Source organism: Pinus tabuliformis, chromosome 1_2, assembly GCF_031772625.1.
Source record: "Pinus tabuliformis cultivar Carrire ecotype Pingquan chromosome 1_2, CPIR1, whole genome shotgun sequence".
Lineage (NCBI taxonomy): Eukaryota > Viridiplantae > Streptophyta > Pinopsida > Pinales > Pinaceae > Pinus > Pinus tabuliformis.
The window spans coordinates 712,345,015-712,364,191 of record NC_142298.1 but is presented as its reverse complement, the minus strand read 5'-3'; the positions used below and the strand labels follow the sequence as shown (position 1 = coordinate 712,364,191).

At 33.9% G+C, this 19,177-nt stretch overlaps 1 protein-coding gene across 1 annotated transcript in view; it reads right to left on the bottom strand.

Moving 5' to 3' along the window:
- LOC149207717 (polyamine oxidase 7-like) overlaps nucleotides 1–19,177 on the bottom strand; it is a 279,337-nt gene that overhangs the window by 145,509 nt on the left and 114,651 nt on the right. The gene's annotated exons all lie outside the window — the stretch shown is intronic.

Sequence of the window (19,177 nt, the reverse complement as noted above, 5' to 3'; positions counted from 1 at the left end):
CTTGTACTACGTTCTTGAAAAGCGGTGCGAGGATTTTTCTCAGCTACGCTTTATTACAGAAAGCATCGAACAAAATTTACCGGACCCCTACGCCGCTGTTCAACAATGGTGTCGTGAAGTAAGAAACCTAATGGGAATGAATGATAATAACCCGTGGATGGCATCTTTTCTTGTCCAATAATAGGATTTATCTTTGGGATTTATAGGGTTTATCTTGACTCGCGATAGTTATAACTGAAATGTAGATCGAAATAGAACGCGTTACGCCAGTGGATTTTTGGGTTTTATATAGCATGTTGTTGATCTAGTTGAAATGTTGTTGACTAGTATCTGTTTGGTTTTTTAAAAGGATGGTAAAGTATTTAATTATGAAGAATAAGTTTGGATTGATGAATTGTTTGTAATTTTTAAAATTTTCGATCCATTAGTAGATATTGTTAGTCTATTTTAGCTAATTGTGTGTAATTTTAGTATTGATCAATTTTAATTTTGCAAATTAGATATATTTTTAACATTATTGAAAGTTTTATTTTTAACTTCATGGTTACGTCGTGATTTTATAGAAGTATTTGCATAAAAAATAGATAGAAGCAAGAAATAGAAAGAAAATTATTATTTATATGAGTAAAAATGTTAATGGCTAAGCATATTTTATATCTCTCCACATATTTTATACAACTTGAGTGGGCCTAAAGGTTAAGGGCATGTGTTTAACCAGGGGTAGCGTTGTCCCACACAAACAAGGGGTCTCATACACCAATTTGGTTGTCTTTGTCTTTCTTAGCCATGACCTTAAAATTAAATAATAATAATAATTTATTTCATTTGATTAAATATATTATATTATTTTTTATTGTTGATATAACTTATATATAAATATATTTTTTATTTAAATTTCATATTAATTTTAATTATATATTATAAAATAGAAAAATATTTTTATGGCTATTTTTATAATGTATAAATAGAAATATAATTTAACTAGATTTAATAATTAGAAATATGTATTTACTTTTAGAAAAGAAAAATATACAACATATATTTACTAAATAAATATCCAAAATAATTTTTTGTTTGCTTGTTAGGTAATTATAATTCTAGCTTGTGGACCTAGTTGCATCTAATATTTGTGTAGTAACCATGGTATAATACATTGAGTTTTGCCTTTTGACTGTCTATTAGTTTATTTTTGACCAATTTTTTTTTGTCATTTATCTGTAGTTTAACATTAGGAATTGAATTTTTATTATTTTTTATTATTATTTAAATTCATTTACTTGTAAATTTATTGGTTGAGGTCTTATTATGAGTTTTTTAGTAACTTTTTAATTTATTAGTTACTATTTTTTTTTAGTTTTATTTCCCTTTTATTTAATTTTATGATTTTTTTTTTTTTTTTATTGATTTTATTATTATTTAAATTTTAGATTTTTTAGAAGTAAAGGGGAAATAAGAAAGCCTATGATTTTTATGATTTTTTATTTAATTTTTATAAAAAAAAAACATCTTTAGATGTTGAGATCAAGTGAGTGTTATTATTATGGTGGATTTGATTTAAAATCTGTAATTTTTTTATTTTTTTGGACTTATACACATTTTTTGTGGTTGTTTTTAATAGGATCAACTTTCACACTTTGCAGGGATATATGGAGATAATGGAGAGGGATGTTAAGTCAAGAAAACAATTCAAGAGGTAGGCACATTTGTCTTGGTTTTTGCCTGGTTAATTGCTTGTTTAATTTCATTACATCAACACTCACTGCAATTGTTATTACTATTATTCATTACCTTTCTATCTTTTATTTCACATTCTAGTCTTTTCGAGAATGATATAAATTGTTTATTAGGCAAGACGATCCTGCCCTGATTTTGGAACCCAACCCAAGTTGAATGCCAATAACATTATGGGATGTAGAATTTGATGTTCTAATGGAGAAAATATTGAGTGTAAAATCCCAAAAATCAAATAATTTATTAACATTCATGCTAGCCAATCAACGTTGGGAGGATCAAAGTAGAGAAAGTGATTAAATGTTTTGCATAAATGCACAAAAATAACTTGCTTCCTGAAACTGTTTTTTTACATTTTTTTTACATTGATTTTGTGATAACGCACCCCATGCATCGTTTTTCTTGTACATTGTGTATTATTGCAGCCATCGTTTTTCCTGTAGACTGTGTATTAATGTACATTGTGCTCATCTTTACTTGTGATTTTCTAATTTGATCTTAAATGCTTTGAAATTTTAATAAAACTTTGGAAATTATTAGCATCCTTGGAATATTTTAATAAAATTTCAGAAATTATTAAGAACCGAGCTAAGGTTTACTATTTTAGAAATTCAGTTATTAGCAAAAAGTAAATTGGTCTAACTTCTGGTAAAAATTATTTTTCATTGTTTCAAAAAATTATTCATGATGGCGAAAGTTTACTGTATAAAGGCTTGAGTTCTTACATAATATTCTTTGAACGCCTCTTTGATCTGAGTTATTGCGTCCACTAAAATAGATTTGAAGATTCGCTCCAATTCCGAGTCATATTTCTTGCTGGAATAACTAAGGTTAAATTGGTAACATATCTCTTAATTGGCCTTCATGGTTGAAAGTTTTATCGTGCTCAGATTCTTTATTTTAGGAGCTGTAACAGTTCTCAGGATTTGATAAGTGTAACAATTCTCAGGATTCTATAAGTTTCACATTTACAAATTTGTAATCACTTTGCACTAACTTTGTAGTTAAATATGTTCATAATCTGTAATATAATAATTTGGACCTTCTGTATGAACTTGATGAGATAACACTTAAAGTTATGACACAAAAGTATAACTTGTTTTTGGATCTCTACAAAATCTACAGAAGTCTCTGTGTACTTGTAAAGCAATTAGGCAGATTGATCGCCACTATTTGTCCCTCGTATGTATGTTTTAATTGATCCACTAAACCATTTTCAGCATTTCTTGGTTTACTGGATTAACTTAGTTAATTCACACCTTCACTTAAATTTCAATCATTGTTTTGATATTATTTAGTTTTTCTTCATAGTTACTAAAGTGACCTTTTGTCCTCCTTAGCTTTATTTTGTTACTACATCTGTAATTGCCTTGAACTATGATGCATTTGATATTAGGTAAATCAAATTTTCAATCAATTTTCATGACAATTTACATGAACAATAAAGAATTATAAAATTTGATTGCTTTTACTTTCAAACTGTCTTATATTTTTATATGACATCTATAATTGTAATTTGTAACTATAATTTATTTTCTTAATAATAGTTGCTAAAAAATTGATTCCCGGACTTAAACCTATCACTAATTAAAGTTATATAGTTTCATTACAATTTCACCTTTCAGCAATCTAAAGTCCAATTTCCCTATATTTAAACTAAGCGGCCTATCACTAATTAAAGTTATATAGTTTCATTAGAGTTTCACCTTTCAACAATCCAAACTCCAATTCCCCTATATTTAAACTAAGCGGTAGGTACTAGCTACTACGTAGCACTTGTTATTATTATTATTATTTTATAATGTTTTTTCAATGATTTTTTTTTATTTTCAAATTGTTTAATTTTATTTTTTTTTTTATATTTATATTTTGATTTTTTTCATTAAGGTTTTTTTGTTTTGTTTTTTTTCAATGATACATTTATTTATTTATTTTTTTTCTTTCATCATGTTTTCTGAAAATATGTTTTTTTGTATTATTTATTTTTTTTTATATTTTATTTTTATTTTTATACGTTAATTTTGTTTTTCTTTTTTAACATTTTTATGATTGATTTTTTTTTTGGTTAATTTTGTTTTGTTTTGTTTTGTTTTGTTTTTTTTTTTTTTTTTTTAATTTTTATGTTTGGTTTTTTTGTTTGTCTTTTTTGTATATTTGATTTTGTTTGGTCATTTTATGTTTTTTTTTTAATATATATTTTTATTTACTTTTTACTATTTTTTTAACTTTTTTTTTTTTTGTTTTTTTTTTTTTTTTAATTGTGTTATTTTTTGTTTTTACTTTTAAATTTATGTTTTCATTATTCTTTTGAAATTATAATTTTTTTTGGAGTCATGATAAAATCTTTTACGCCATTATTTCAAAATGTTGAAAATTTATCTTAAAAAGAAAATAAACGTTATTTCAACATCAACATATCAACACTTCACGTTTTTAGGGTGTTTTTTGCACAATTTTTGCACAAAAATTTGGTTTTCACTGCCATTTTTAAAACATGTTGAAAATTTGCCCTAGAAAAAAGAAGTGTTATTCTAGCATCAACACTTTTCATTTTCGAGTTGATTTTTCATGTTTTTGTTTCATTTTCGAGTTGATTTTTCATGTTTTTGGAGGATTTTTAGCTAAAATTTTCATTTTGCGTTTATAGTTCCTGTTTCAAAGTTTATGTTGTTCTTTCCTGATCCAGTTCCATGTCATCATCATTTTGGTCATTTCGTCTCAATCATGATGCCTGTTTCGTGTCATTGATGGGGGATACATCAAGGCCCTCTTGCGACGGGTCGCTTCCTGTCGACATCAGCACATCATCCAGGAAGTTGACTTAGAAACACACCTTTGGTACCTTGGTGCTTGAATATATCAAAGGCAAGTTTCCTTACTCTCGACGACAAGTTTACATCAATGGCCTTTGACTGAAAGGTTCTATGTGGTGTTCAACATCAACTCATTTACTCACACCATACGGATTGTACCATAGTACCTTGAGAGCCATTAACATCATCGGTGGTTCGTGTCACATCTGTTAACGATTTACATCAATAGCCGATAATCAGATGGTGTCTACCATGTTCAACTCCAACATATTGATTCACATGGTTAGACTTGTGTATTCGTTGGTCATGTGAATGAGATAAAAGACCCCAGATCTAGTTTCATCCATTTGGGCTGCGATTTCAGGAGTTATACAAAGATCACTATGTATGATGGCCATGATCATATAGACAGTCATCCAGTCATGGGTCCACCTGTTGCATTTGTAGACGCATCATTTGATCATTGTACATGTTATGTTAGCTTATGAGTTGAGTATGGGTATGCCTCCCTTAGCAAAAAAATATGTCATGTTGTAAATGTATTGTAACAGATGAAGCTTGTTGGTTGTCCTTGGTCCCAACTTATCACAAGGTAAAAGACTTTAGTCATCATCTCCGACTTTGCGCTTTAGGGGGGATTATGTTATAGGCCATTTTGTCACATCCGATCAATGAGCCTCTTAATAGGATCAATCAACATCCTATTCCCCCTTGTCACCATCTTACACAAAGCCTTAAGGATGTTCCCTTCATTGCCCAGAGTTTCAACCCTAAACTGGTTTATCTGAGCCAGTTTGAGGACCAACACTCCTTGTATGCCTACTGGGGTGCAATCACCTACAGGTTTCTTGAATGTGGCCTGTGTTGGTCACCAACAGATTGCTCCCCTTTGCACCTGCGTTGGTTCTAGAAAATCGGGAGAATGATCAGGATTCTAGAAGCTTCCCCTTCTAGGAGTTTCCAGACCTTGTTTCAACTACTTACCTTGGATAAAAAATTCAGATCCTATCATTCCCTACTTTGGAGTTTTCACCACTTATCCTTTGATCATATCCCTCCATCAAAGGTGGATCTCAAACCCTAGATTGGTAATTGGATAAGAACTCCCAACTTACCCTACTTCTCTATATATTCCCAGCCTTCTATGTGGTTGGGGATTGGATTTTGGAGAGTGATTCTGCCCTTATGCTGATGTAGTGAGTGGTCATCATATCATGCATTTAGGGTTATTGGAGGCGCATATTGTGACAAAGAAAGGACAATTCAACAACTTGGAGGAGCTCTTCTACAAGATCAACTACTACTTATCATTGTAATCTCCTTCAGTTTATATTAATGCAAAGAATTCATTGTTTTCCTATATGTGATGTTATTATTTCATATATTTCAATACCATGTTGATCTATTGAATGAAGTAATTAGATGATACTACATAGATCTCGTAGTTTCTTGGCTTTTGTTATCTAACTGTGCATGTTCTAATTTTGGCATTCGGAGTTGGAATTGGAGATTCTAAGCTAAAGAAGGAGCTAAGTGTGCGAAGGATTCTAGGTAGGCCTTGCTCTATCATCTATTTACTTTAAGGAAAAACATTGTGTTCCTTGTCTCTCTGTTGTTCTAGGTTAGCCACCGACCTAGGGGAGACACTTTTATCAGCAACCGTAAATCTCGTATAACAAGGGGCCTAATAAGAGCCCAAAATAAAGAAAGAGGAGGTGACACCATAATTAATAGCCACAAGAGAGGTATCCGACGGGCCAGACACTAAGGAGGCAGAGGATCTCTGCCTAATACTAGCAAAAAAATCAATGGAATATTGGGAACTAGTTGTAACAACCTTGGTGAAAATTTCATGTAACAAAAGTAAATAAAGGCAAAAAATAAGACCACAAGTAAGGGATACATATTCCAAGCTAAATCTCGGGCAAAGATATCCTAATGAGGATCACTGGATGTGTGTTTTTGGCTAAGGAAAATTGGCAAAGGCTAAGGCAAAGACATTAAAAGGAAAAAAGACATTTTTGGCACATTTATTTATGAAAATAAAGGAAATTAAGAGAAAAGGAAGGTAAAAGGTTACATGTTGTATGTGAGGAGGAAAATGAAGGAAAATAATGGAAAATGAAGAAATTAGAGGCCTCATTAATAAAAAGGCTTCCGAGTATGAGTTGGGAGGTTTCTTAGTGTTAGGCTTGGTCAGTGAAAGTTTGGAGCTCTCTCATTATTCTCTCTCTCTCTCACTCTTGGTCACCTAGAGTTTTCTTGGAGCACTTTAGTTTGGAGCAAAGGAAAGGAAAGGAAAGGGAAGGCAAGGAAAGGGAAGGAAAGGCAAGACAAGGAAAGGAAAGGAAAAACAAGCAAGGAAAAAGGAAAGGAAAGTAGGATCAAGCAACTTCAGCAGGAATACTTGCAGGTAACCTTTTGCATGTGTGATTTCCTAGTTGGTTTGGACATGCATGGCTTTGCATGTTGTGTATTGTTCTCTTGCTGTCGGTGGCATGGTCTTGTCGGGTTATGGAAATGGTTTTCAACCTACCCTAGCCTTTTTCCAGATGCCATGGTATGTTGGGATGTTTATTTTTGTTTTTGAGCTTTCGTTTATCTGAAGGATTTCAAAATCCGGGGCGGAGGTGGTCACAAGTTCCATTCCCAAAGGCCTAGGAATCCCTTGATTGGTTTTTGCAGGATACACAATAAATCTTGAGGGAGAAGTCTCGGTTTAGGGCATAGTGATCTGGGTTCAGATTTAAGTAAAGCCTGAGAGACTAGTCTCGATTTAGGATAATAGTGATCTAGGAATGGATTGCTGTAAAGCCTGAGAGACAAGGAGACAAAAACTTCCTCAAGGATAGTGATGGATTCCAGATGGCATTCTAAGTTCGGTTTGGTTGTGATTGGAGCATCGGTTTTGGTGTGATCACAGTTTGATGAGGGTGGAGGTGGTTTAACCTCTGGATTCCATTGATTGTTCTTGGATTGGTTGTTCTATGAGATCCCATGTTCATGCTTGGAATATGGCACGGGGGTGACTGGATGAAAGAGAGATTTGGTTCAACGATATCTATGGTTTGGTGGTACGTGGAAGTCCCGAACCTGGTTGGATTTGCCTATGATTAATAAAAGATACGTTCTCTTACTTTTGTACTGATTTATATGTGGATTTAATGGCTGTCATATCTATGATATTTACATGGTTTTATGCTGGTTATAAGCATGGTTAAATGACTAGTTTATGTCATGGTTATTTCATATATTTACTTGTAACTGATAAATTGATGGATGCAAGACCTAATTGATGATGTAGTAGTTCATTGGAGAAAGAGGTGATCCTTCTGGTTATGTTTCATAAGTTGTTTCAATCGTTTATTCTCTGTCTTGTATCCTAGACCTGTAGGTTGCATTGATGCCAAGTGTTTGACAAAATTTCAGTCATGGTTGGCGATGCTCAGGCCTAGTCTTGAGGGTTATTTTTAATTAATCAACATTGTTATTATGTTTTTAATGAATTCTGGAAATTACAATAAGTTCTAGGCATAGGCTAGGATTATGGGCTAGAAAAGTGGCTTAAATCCAGGGTCCCTGGCATAGAACTGGCAATTATACATCACAATTTCTAGAAGGCAGGCATGTGAGAGCGACTTTGGGTTGCTAGTCGCTCCCTTGCCCATGGCATGAGAGCGACTATGGCCTAAAAGTTGCAGAATAGTAGTGGGACCCATGGACCGACTGTTTGAGTCGCTGACTTGTCTCTTGAGGGGTCTGCTGATGATGTTGGATGACTATAAGTGATGTTTCGTCGATTCCACTTCCTTAAGGTGACATAGGAGGTCGAACATGATCACAGTAGCCTCTCTTCTCATGTTTACCCCGGTTGGCATGGTTACTTTGGGTAGACCTGGGAGGGGGTGTTACACCAATCGTTGAAAGAGGGTTTGCAACAAAGACTGAGGAATTTAATCCAAACACCATGGACAGTGAGGTAGACGAGCGGTGAGGGGAGTGTTTCCCCATTTTGAAAGCTAGTCAACAAGGAACGAGAGAAGGAAATGATTCAAAGCCATAAGTCAGACACCACGAGAACTAGTAAACAAAAGAGAGGAGGAGGAGAAGGCCATCTAGGGCCAAACCCTAGCCACCACCTCGTCAAAGCTTCGTAGTGCCATCGAAAAACACTGTTGATGAGTTATAATTAGATATTTTGTGATTTTTTTTCGTGGGGTGAATTCTTTTAACTATAAAGAAATATAGGATTGCATCAAGGTTTCCATTCATTCATATCGGTCTCTCGCAAGGGAGGTTGGAACATAACAAAAAGTGGACTCTTTGAAGAGACCAAAGAGATAATTGAAAAATAATAGAACTAACAAAAACATATAATAGAATAATACATAGGTACTTTCCTATTTGACCTAAAGAAAAACATGCTACATGACTATAATCAGAAACTAGAGTCATGACAAAGTCAACTTGGAGGATCAAAGTTTGAGCCTATCACTGGGATTAGGTCTGTTGGATCTCTTGAAGTGCGGTCAACTATCAGGAGAATACCTAGATGGCGTTCAATAATTTCTAACCTATGGTCAATCCTTTCCAAATAGCTTCCATAAGTTCTTAGGTGCCCATGCATATGATCCAAATATTGGAGCAGGTCCATCCGAGATTCATAGCAATCCAGGAGTTATCTGCATACATTGATTTAATATCTGCCTTGTGTGTCTCATATCAAGAATCCAGTTTACCCATTCATACATGAATTGAGAATTTGAGACATAAGTATGATGACAAGAAGCTTCCTCCTTAGACCAAGATAGTTATGCTTGAACATGTGCCAGAGTGTGCTCCTAATACCTTGCAACAAATCCTTCGATCCGATGATGTAACCTAGTATTCCATCTTCAAGGTCACTCTTTATAATAGGCTACCCCTCTTTTGATTAGACCTCTCTAATGAGGCATGATTGGAGCAATTCCTAGAGACACACAAGAAGACCATGACCTATTTTATACAAAATTAACTTCCCTCACATGAAGCCACCATACACCAAGGTAGACAGAATCAATGGGGGGACTATATTGATATGTTATTTATGTGGAAGCCTTGTCAGTGAGGCTCTTTGTGCTTAGTATGTTCACTACAATATAATTTCTACCATCTCCCTTGCACTAGTCAATAAGAGTACCACTCTACCATCACCAAATTTGGGCTCACCCCAGAAAATCAATCCAGAGCCAGGTGAGCCCCCGCTGCCCCACCTGAATTTGATACAGAAAATCAAAGGACCCATGGAGTCCCTTTGACCCCCAAAAGTGCATACATTGTTGTCCTCCAAGGAGACACACCACACAATTCTTGCTTCCCAGGTTTGCAAGGTTGCTAATTAAGTATACCAGGAGACACCGATTCTCTAAGGAGTCTTGTCAATCCACACCTAAATAATCCCACGACCCTCTTAGCTCCCATAGGCCTCACCAATGATCAACTATATGAAAATGAATAAAATATAAAATATTACTACCCTTCGTAGTTCTTCAACTAGGAAAGAGAAATGAAACCAATATAATTGCATGAATTGAAAGTAAATGGATATACCTAGAATAAAAGGGCCAGGTTTAAGATAGATATTGCTTTGTAAAACACATGGTATAGCTCATCCCGTGTGTTGGAGGAGAGGAGGAAAAATCGACAAAAGTATCCCAACAACAACTACGAGTTGGGAAATATCCAATTTGGTTATATTCCCTTCCAAATAGAATTTTCCTTAAGTCTCTAGCTGAGTATGGAAACTCAAACTTGTCACTCTCTGCTGAAGATGTCATAAGGAGGTGTTTCCCATGATGCAAGAATATAATCCCTGACTGGTCACCCCTATATTTTTTACTACCTCTTTCCCTTCATCTACACTGCCTCGTCTCACTGCAAACCATAATACCTTCCCCTGGCTCTCAGTTGTGATAATGTACCAATGATTTAATAGATTAAGGCAAGCCATTATGCCCACCTTGCTCACACATTGCATGTCGCGAACCTTAATAGTCCCCCTTCCTTTCATATGCCCTAATATGGTTTCAGTGGAAGCAAAACCTTATGTTACACTTGTCAGGGGTGTGGTGCCATGTCCCCAGGTATATTTTCCAAGTGGGGTGGTGGTGACCAGCGCCCCCCCCCCCCCAATATCGAAAGTCACCCCATCCCGGGTTACATAATTTGTGATCGTTATACAATATTGAAAATATATATTTATTTTATGAATATTTGCATTTATAAATATAATAGTTACTGTATTCTCTTTTCCATCATAGAAAAAGAGATTAATGAAAAAATACAAGTAGTTTTTAAAAGGGATAACATCAAGTGTGAGATTACTTATAAATGAGGATGCCATGCTTTAGATGGGTTCTACCATGCCTAGTCTTAGTCATAATCACTATATGAATGTTAAGCACATTTTTCAATGAATTTTTAATTTGATAAGTTTTTTTTATTCAAAGGGGTGAAGTACAAAAAGTTACAAAGTGCCTAAGTGGACAAGTCATGCAAGTGACCTCTAGAATCTCCATTGTATGAAATAGGAATTCATGGTCTATAAAAAGGATCCTAGATACATCGACATGATAATATAATAGTGGCTAGATAATCATAAAAAATAAAATGGAGTAGAAATTATAACTAGTAGAGAGGTTGTAACGTTGAAAAAAAAACAAAAAGATCATTGGTTTAGTAATCACTTTTAGCTTTGGTAGTAAGGTCAAAGTCATCCTTGTCATTCAACATCATGAGAAACAATCCCTTGATCTGTATGAGCTCCCAATTTTGCCTAAGAATCTCCTTTGATAGAGGAGTGAGGGTTCTCTCCAAATAACTTAGGAGGTCGGTAACAAGTTTTGTGAAATACTTTTGGGCATTAAATCTTGAGCCAATAAAGGAGTGAATGTACCACATCATGTCCAATGTAGTCCTGAAAAGAGTGCACCTATATCTTGTGTTCACAAAGTTTTCCATGGGAAAGTATAGATGTAGGGGTATTTACATTTATTTCCTTTACATTAGTCCAAGCTTCTTCATCTATCCTAACAACCTTTGGGAAGTCAACATTAGAGTGAGACTGAGAAAAATATAAGAGCCTCTAGTTATTTTAATCTATAAATATACTAGGGATGCCTTCTTTAAAAGGACTTTCCTCTATCTCTTCATTAGTGGATTATTCATTGTCTAACTCAATAGGAACTTTACACTTCCTAGGCCTACCGACTGACCTATGAGTACCAATATGTGTACCAATTGTTGTACGAGTACCAACGGGTCTACCAAATTGGTGAGAATTCTAAGTGCTTTGCCTTTTAGGATTTTTGATATTTCGACTGTATTTTTCTTCAATATTTCAATCTTTATAGAGTTTGAGGTTCTCCCAAATCTAAATGGAAACCCAATTATCCATTAAGGTAAGGTGGGTCAAAATATTAGAGGTGTACAAAGGTTTCAAATGGTCAATCTCTTGAAAGGAAGACAATGATGAAAAGAGAGGAACAAGGATTGGAGGAGGAGAATGGCAATGTAGAGGCCAAGGAAACTTGAAGACCAAATAAAGTGGAGATGCAAGATTAAAACTAATAGTAAAAGGATAGTTCCTTTAAATGTTGCAAAAAAAAAAAACCTTCCATATTGAAGGGAAATCAATGTAGAGGATAAGAAAAACATGTGAAAAGCATGATTGTAAGATAGGTTTTCCTTTGCTTCTAGTTGTGGGATGGTGGCTCATGGAGCACTAGAAGAACGAGGATATGAAACATCTTTAATTCGTTACATGATAAATAGTGACTTTTATTTCCCATCTTATTTGTACCAAGTAGTGGCCTATCTAAACTGCAATAGCCATAAGTGATTGTGGATGACATCATCCCTACTTGTGTTAAGCCCTACATAAGCTCCATGCTAACACTAAAACCCATTATTAAGTACTAGATATTGAGATATTACATTTCTGTTGTCATATTGTTGTCATTAGCACCTTTCATTGTATCATTTCAGTATAATTGTACCTTTTGTCTCCTATATGTCTATTGAGGAGACCTGGACTTAGGATCATAACATCTTGTCTTATACACTGTATTCATTATAAAAGGAGGTTTCTGCCTCAAATTGGATTGTAATTACTGGTTTCCTATTATTTTTTAAACTAGAACAAGAAAATGTATTCATAAAATCTACAATGAGATCACAACAATTACAAAAAAAGGGGGGACATTTTCTAAGAATAACATGTACATAAAAAACTTCTCCAAATGTTCCCATGAGAATAAAAAGCTAAAATTCCCTATATTTTGGGTCTCTTATACCTAATGATATAAATTTTCCAAAAAACATTCACACTTTTACATGTAAAAACTATACTAATTATTACAAGGGGGTAGGACTATATATATCTCTAGGTTCATATTACTTGGACTACAATTGAATAGGAGCATTGAGATTAAGAATATCAATCTTTCTATTCTTGATAGTGTTTCTAGAAAATGAAGGCTCCTGTGACCGCTAACTAAGAGTAAATTACAAATATTCAACCTAATTACAAATATTGGCCAATTCGTCCTCATTTTTATGCATTAGAGTTATGTGCACTACAACAAAAAAGGTCATTGGTGAGGGTAAAAAAATGTCACCATAAGCTGATTGGTGACAGTCAAAATTGTTTCTGTCACCAAAAACTTAACGTCACCAAAGGTGGCGTCGCTAAAAGTATAGGTGTTGTGGTGACATTCAAGGTCCATCACGAATAATAATTATAATGATGTACAATGGTGACATGAACAACAATGATTTATGGTGATGGACCTTTCATGGCCCTTACTATTGATGCATATATATAGCAACGTTCGTTGACAGTCACGTTTTCATATTTTTGTGAGGGTTGAATAATGTCAACATAACTTCAGTAGTGACAATCAAACTAGCTTCCATCACCAAAAACTGAACGTCACCAAAGGCCACATCGCCAAAAGCATAGGTGTTGTGGTGACTTTCAAGGTCTGTCATGAATAATGATTATAATGACGGATAGTGATCGCCACCATTTCATATATAAAAAATGACTTTTTAAGATATTGGCCCTTTAATGACGTTCATTATTGACACATATATAGGGACAGATAAAGATCATCACAATTCCCTATTAATATTAGGGTACGATGGAATTGAATCACCAACGACCTGCTTCTAAGCTAGCACTCTTCCATTGATCTAACACCCTTCAAAGAATTAGACCTTGAAACTTTATAAATTCTAAAGTCTAAAACTTTAATTAAATTATAGAACTTTGTAAAGTCTTGTAGGTTTCATTGCCTCAACTGGCACAAACAACTGTCGAATATATGCAGAACATAACTATTTTAGAACAAGGAAGTAGCTTTCACATGGTTAATACACTCAACCACCTAAAAAATAACTTCAAAGTCGATTGTTTAAACTTGAGATTAACCAAAGTACCCCATGTTCTATGGCTCTTCTAATACAAGTTTGCAGGTGAAAGAAATCACAAAAGAACTTGAAAATTGTATACAAGTATATAAAAAATTGATAAAAATAGGCATTAGGGTTATTATATTTTTCATTTGCAATGTTGTTTTAATTGTTTCATTTGCAATGTTGTTTTAATTGCTTTTCATAGCTAAGTTGGCTCTGTGTTGACCCATTCTTGGTTGAGTTAGTTGGTGCCAAAAAATGGCTTCCTCCTAGTGTGTTTTTGCACCTGTTAAGATCCACCAAGCTAGAAAAACTATAAATTCCCAAAAAATCAAGAATTTCTTGAAAAATTCCCAGCATGTTCCTTAAAAGTAGATTTTGGGATATTCCCAGAATTATCCTTATTTTAGCATATAATTGTTTTAGCAAAAAAGTGCGAGGAACATTGATAACTCTCCCAAAGTTCACAAGGTCTTACCTTTCCAAAAAATGATTGTTTCCTAGTGATTCCAAAGTTCCCTAGGATTTGGCTACTTAAGGAATGGATCTCCTAGCAATGGGAATAAATTCCCATGTAAATATGGTGAAATTGAAAAGATTAAAGTCATATTTAATTATGATTAGTTTCTTAAGGAATAATTGCTTATTTCAAAGGATATATTTCACAACTATTTAGTTTTTTTGAAACAACCATTCTTTCCTTTTGAAGAAGTCAAAATAACTACAACATCGAGGAAATGAAATAAATCAAGTTAGAATGCTGAGAAAAGTTCAAGACCACAAACATAAAATGTGATCTACCATACTACAAGGAGAAGCAAAATGTGACAATTTAAAGAACAAGTATAAGATGTATGTACTTGACAAAAAGGCAACCTTGATCATATCTCTAGTCCAATGTACCGATACTATATGCATGTCCACATTTGAATTGTTTATTTTTCTTTGGATCTGTGTGAGTTGTCTTTCCTTTTTTATATCTATATTAAGGCCCCGACGATCACCTGACTCAAAGACTTTAGAGTTTGCATTAATTTCAAATTGAGGCAACTGCTCAAGATATTTGTATAAGCCTTCATAATCAAAAGCATTCACTGCAAAAAACAAAGGCAAAAGTTAGAATTATAAAAAAGCTACTAGCTTGAAAATACATGTAAAGAATCAATAAAGGCACATGAATAAGCATTGAAAGGAGCACCTACAAACAAACACTTGAGGCACACAGATCCATATTGTTGTCTCAATAATGCTTTGAGACCAAAGTATATCGATAAAGGAAATAATGAAACTCTGATAATTCTCTTGAAAGTAGAACAACAAGGTGAAGCTTTTAAAATAAGAAGTTCTTAACAGGGGTGCCTAAAGAGCGAATACATTGTTGCATCATCTTATTAATCCATTATTTCAAACATGTGATTGTTCGCCCAAGCATCTAGCAAAGTATTCTCAAACATTTTAAGGACGACTTTCCCCTTATTGATGTAAATCTAATAAGGTCCTCAACAAATCACTCCCCATTTAGTACCATCTCATGATATTTTTCTTATGGGTGCAAAAGGAGATATTCCATAAAAACCTATACACATCAGTTGAATGAAAGAAACAATATTATCTTCTGATAAATTTGTTGGCCTAGATTGCAAGCACTAAAGTGCTATAGCTAAGTGGGAGCGATATAGAAAGGTACGAATCACTGCAGGCTTGTGCCATTGGATGTTATTTATTCTATGTACGAGAAATAAATTTCATCAAAATGTTCAGGTATTGAAACACTTTAGAGACATTATTTGAATTATGCATAACACTAGAGGATTCATTACAGATGTGGCTTGAAAGCAAGTAGCTTAGGGAAAATAGATAGAAGCAAAACGAGAATGAAAAATAGAGTAAGGGAGAGTGTGCGCGAGAGAAACTGAAGTTTATAATACAAACGTAGTGAGGGAGAGTGTGAAAGAGAGATTATTTTGTAATAAGCACCTTGGTGATCAAAGAGCTACTCGACGATATTATAATGAATAACACGTAGTCCCAATATAAATGTAGCATAAACAACATTAACAATAGGAAGACTACATTGAAGAAGATAAAAGAAAAATAGAGTAGTAAAAAAACTAGAGGGGGAAAATCGTGCATAGAAAATAGAAAACTAAAAAGATCAAATGTATAGAAAGGTTAACCAGAATTGTCCAAGATCTAAAATGAGATGAGAAAGTATTTACTGGGAGATAAAACAACATCTTATAGAGAACTCCAACTCTTATTTTTAAGATGGCAATGCCGACTTATTTAAAGAGAAGAAAGGGGAAAAAACTATTCACAACACATTATAAATATAAACTTGCATCAGTTAAGATGTGATGCAACTACTCAAAATAGATTTAGATATTTATTTGCCCTAGTTTACACTTAGTGACTTAATATGACTCGTAACAAATGTTCAAGGTATCATAGATGCTAAATTTAGATTTAGGTCAATAACCATGTACAAAAAGTCGATTCCCTATGCTACTTTGGCTCTAGAAAAGAATTATCAGCTAAGTTTTAATACATCTATTCCTTCACACACATAACAATTTGCATGGGTTAAGAACAAACTACAAACAATCATAAAGGAACCAACAAAAATATTTTTCGTAAGTTCAATCCATTAGCATTATGAAAACAAAATATCATGTATAAAAAAGGGGGAAGAATAAAATAATTGGTAAATAACTTTTTTTTCCAGGTAACATACCTAGACACTTACCTTTGTTCCTCATTCCAAGGATGGTAACAGGGTAAACCCTAAATTATTCAAATCGTAAAGACATGTTAACAACTCGTGAATAAATCATATTTAACTCGTGAATGATATGTGATAAAATGAGATTTGAATCTTGATGGGAGAGTAACAATTTTTCCTAGCAACCACTTAAACTACTAGTAAATAACTATACACCCACATGAAAGACAAACATAATACAAATATGGGATTGTGTAAACAACCAATGAAAAAATGATGCAAAAATTCCAACAAGTGACAATATTCTACTATTCAGATACCATTTTGAGAGCCATCCACAATCAATATTTATTGTCTATTTTCTAGCATGAAATAAATCTTATGTGAAAAAGATATAAATGGAGAAAACCTAAAGATTACCAGTAAATGTTAGCCATAAGAGCCAATAAATTTCATACAGGAACTTATCAATTCTGGATTCTATAAAGAGATACTACAACATAGAAGATGGTCTATGTAAATAGCAAACCATGAAACAAACTATAAGCAAGTTTTGTGATTCTCTTCAATCCTGATAGAAATTATCTTCAAGCAAGTAAATATATAACTTGAGGAAAAAATGACTCCATGGCCATGACCCTAAATCTGAAGCATCATCTTCAACACTGGCAAATGATTTCTCTTATTTGCATATTCATCTTAGAGATCAGAAATATCCACAGAGTTTACAATATAACCCATGTTACTTTAATAAGCAGGAAATTATAAGTCCCTAAACACTAATTTACTAGATGCCATGGCTATATTTCCTAAGACATCTTTAACCTTCACACAATAGTTACTTAGATTGCAGAGGAGGTTTTTATTTTAGGTGTTTAGATGAATAATGATCTCCAATTTGATTTAGATTTGCAATTTGGACCTGCACACAAATACACATATTCATCAGACATGAAGCACTTTACAAAAACTTAAGCATATGAATATTTTTTCTTTCACACACACTGTACTAGTGAGGGTTCCCCTGCCTACACAACAATGAGATAAGAAACGAAACCTATAGTCTATTAATCTAAGGGGATGCAAAGTTAAGTTCACCCATAAGATGTGTATGCTTGAGTAGTGTCTGCCCATAATGACTATCATACATGCAACTAACTAGAGGTGTTCTACCACTAAATCAAGTAAGCTACTAAATCTATCCAATAACTAAATATACATGTAATTACCAGCAACATATAACATGAATTCATCACTAACAATATAAGGATGTCTAGATCTATAGATTGGTTGTCATATTAAATTATATAACAGGTGTTACAGGTCGATTTGGGCACATTAATCTCGACTTCCAGATTTGTATTATTAGGATCCATCAAGCCCTAATTCAGTTGTTTTCATTCCCTAATGAGGTCATCCTACATCATGCTTGCCTCCCAAGAGTTTCCATGACACCATTCATCCAAAAAATGCCCCTAAGGAGATCAATGCAGGTAGCCTTCTATCAGGCTGCATTGCAATGCAAAAACTACACTGACTGGGTGCGTTGTAGCGCACTTAGCCTTTGTTTCACCTGCGTTGAGCGAGATTCATCGAATTTTTTAAATGAATCCATTGGATTCCTCATCCAATGGATACTTCTGGAAGTTTCCAGGTTGGTTGAGCTCGCATTTGGATGAGGAAGAGGATGAATGAACCTCAATCCATTATCCCTTCCTCCATGGAACCACCTCCCAATTTTGGCAGAGCATTCATGAGGGCCATTAATGGCTTAACCTCCTCCATTCAGCTATAAATTGATCAAGCATTCAAAGGCTGGTCTAGGTTGGAATTTCTTGAGCTAAGGAGATGTTGTTTGAATGAGATTAGTAAGAGTATTGTAATGATGTCGAATTGTTGCTTCATGAGGAGAGAAGGGTTTGATTGGAAGGAAGACACTGAATCAAGCATGAACATTCATGGGTTGTAATATTTCCTCTTATCAATAAAGAATTCGAAGCTTTTTCCATTCATGTGTTTATATGTATATTGTATTCTGGATTCTATGATATGTTTAATTAACAGATCTTCATTGTATGCTTTGATTGGTTTCTGTCTCGGCTTGTGTGCAGGTACTTTCTAAGCGATTTAAGTACAGAAAGGAGCAGCAGGATCGATCAAAGGAGAGGGGGAGTAAGCTAAACCTACAGGTCAGTTTCTTTTCTTCCTTCTCTTATCTGTTAATTATAGAAAAGGCAACGAATTACTTTGTCTGTTGTTTCTAGGTTAGCTACTAATTCTAGAGGGTTAGGCGTTTGTAGAAACACTAAATTTGCCCAAAACAACAGGTTAATTGGTATACTTTCTCATGTTATGGGATATATCAAGGTTTAGAAAAATCATTTTTCTTATAACTTAGACGCCAAGTCTAAAGAGTATCGATTCCACAAAATTACCTAGAATTCACACCAAGGCC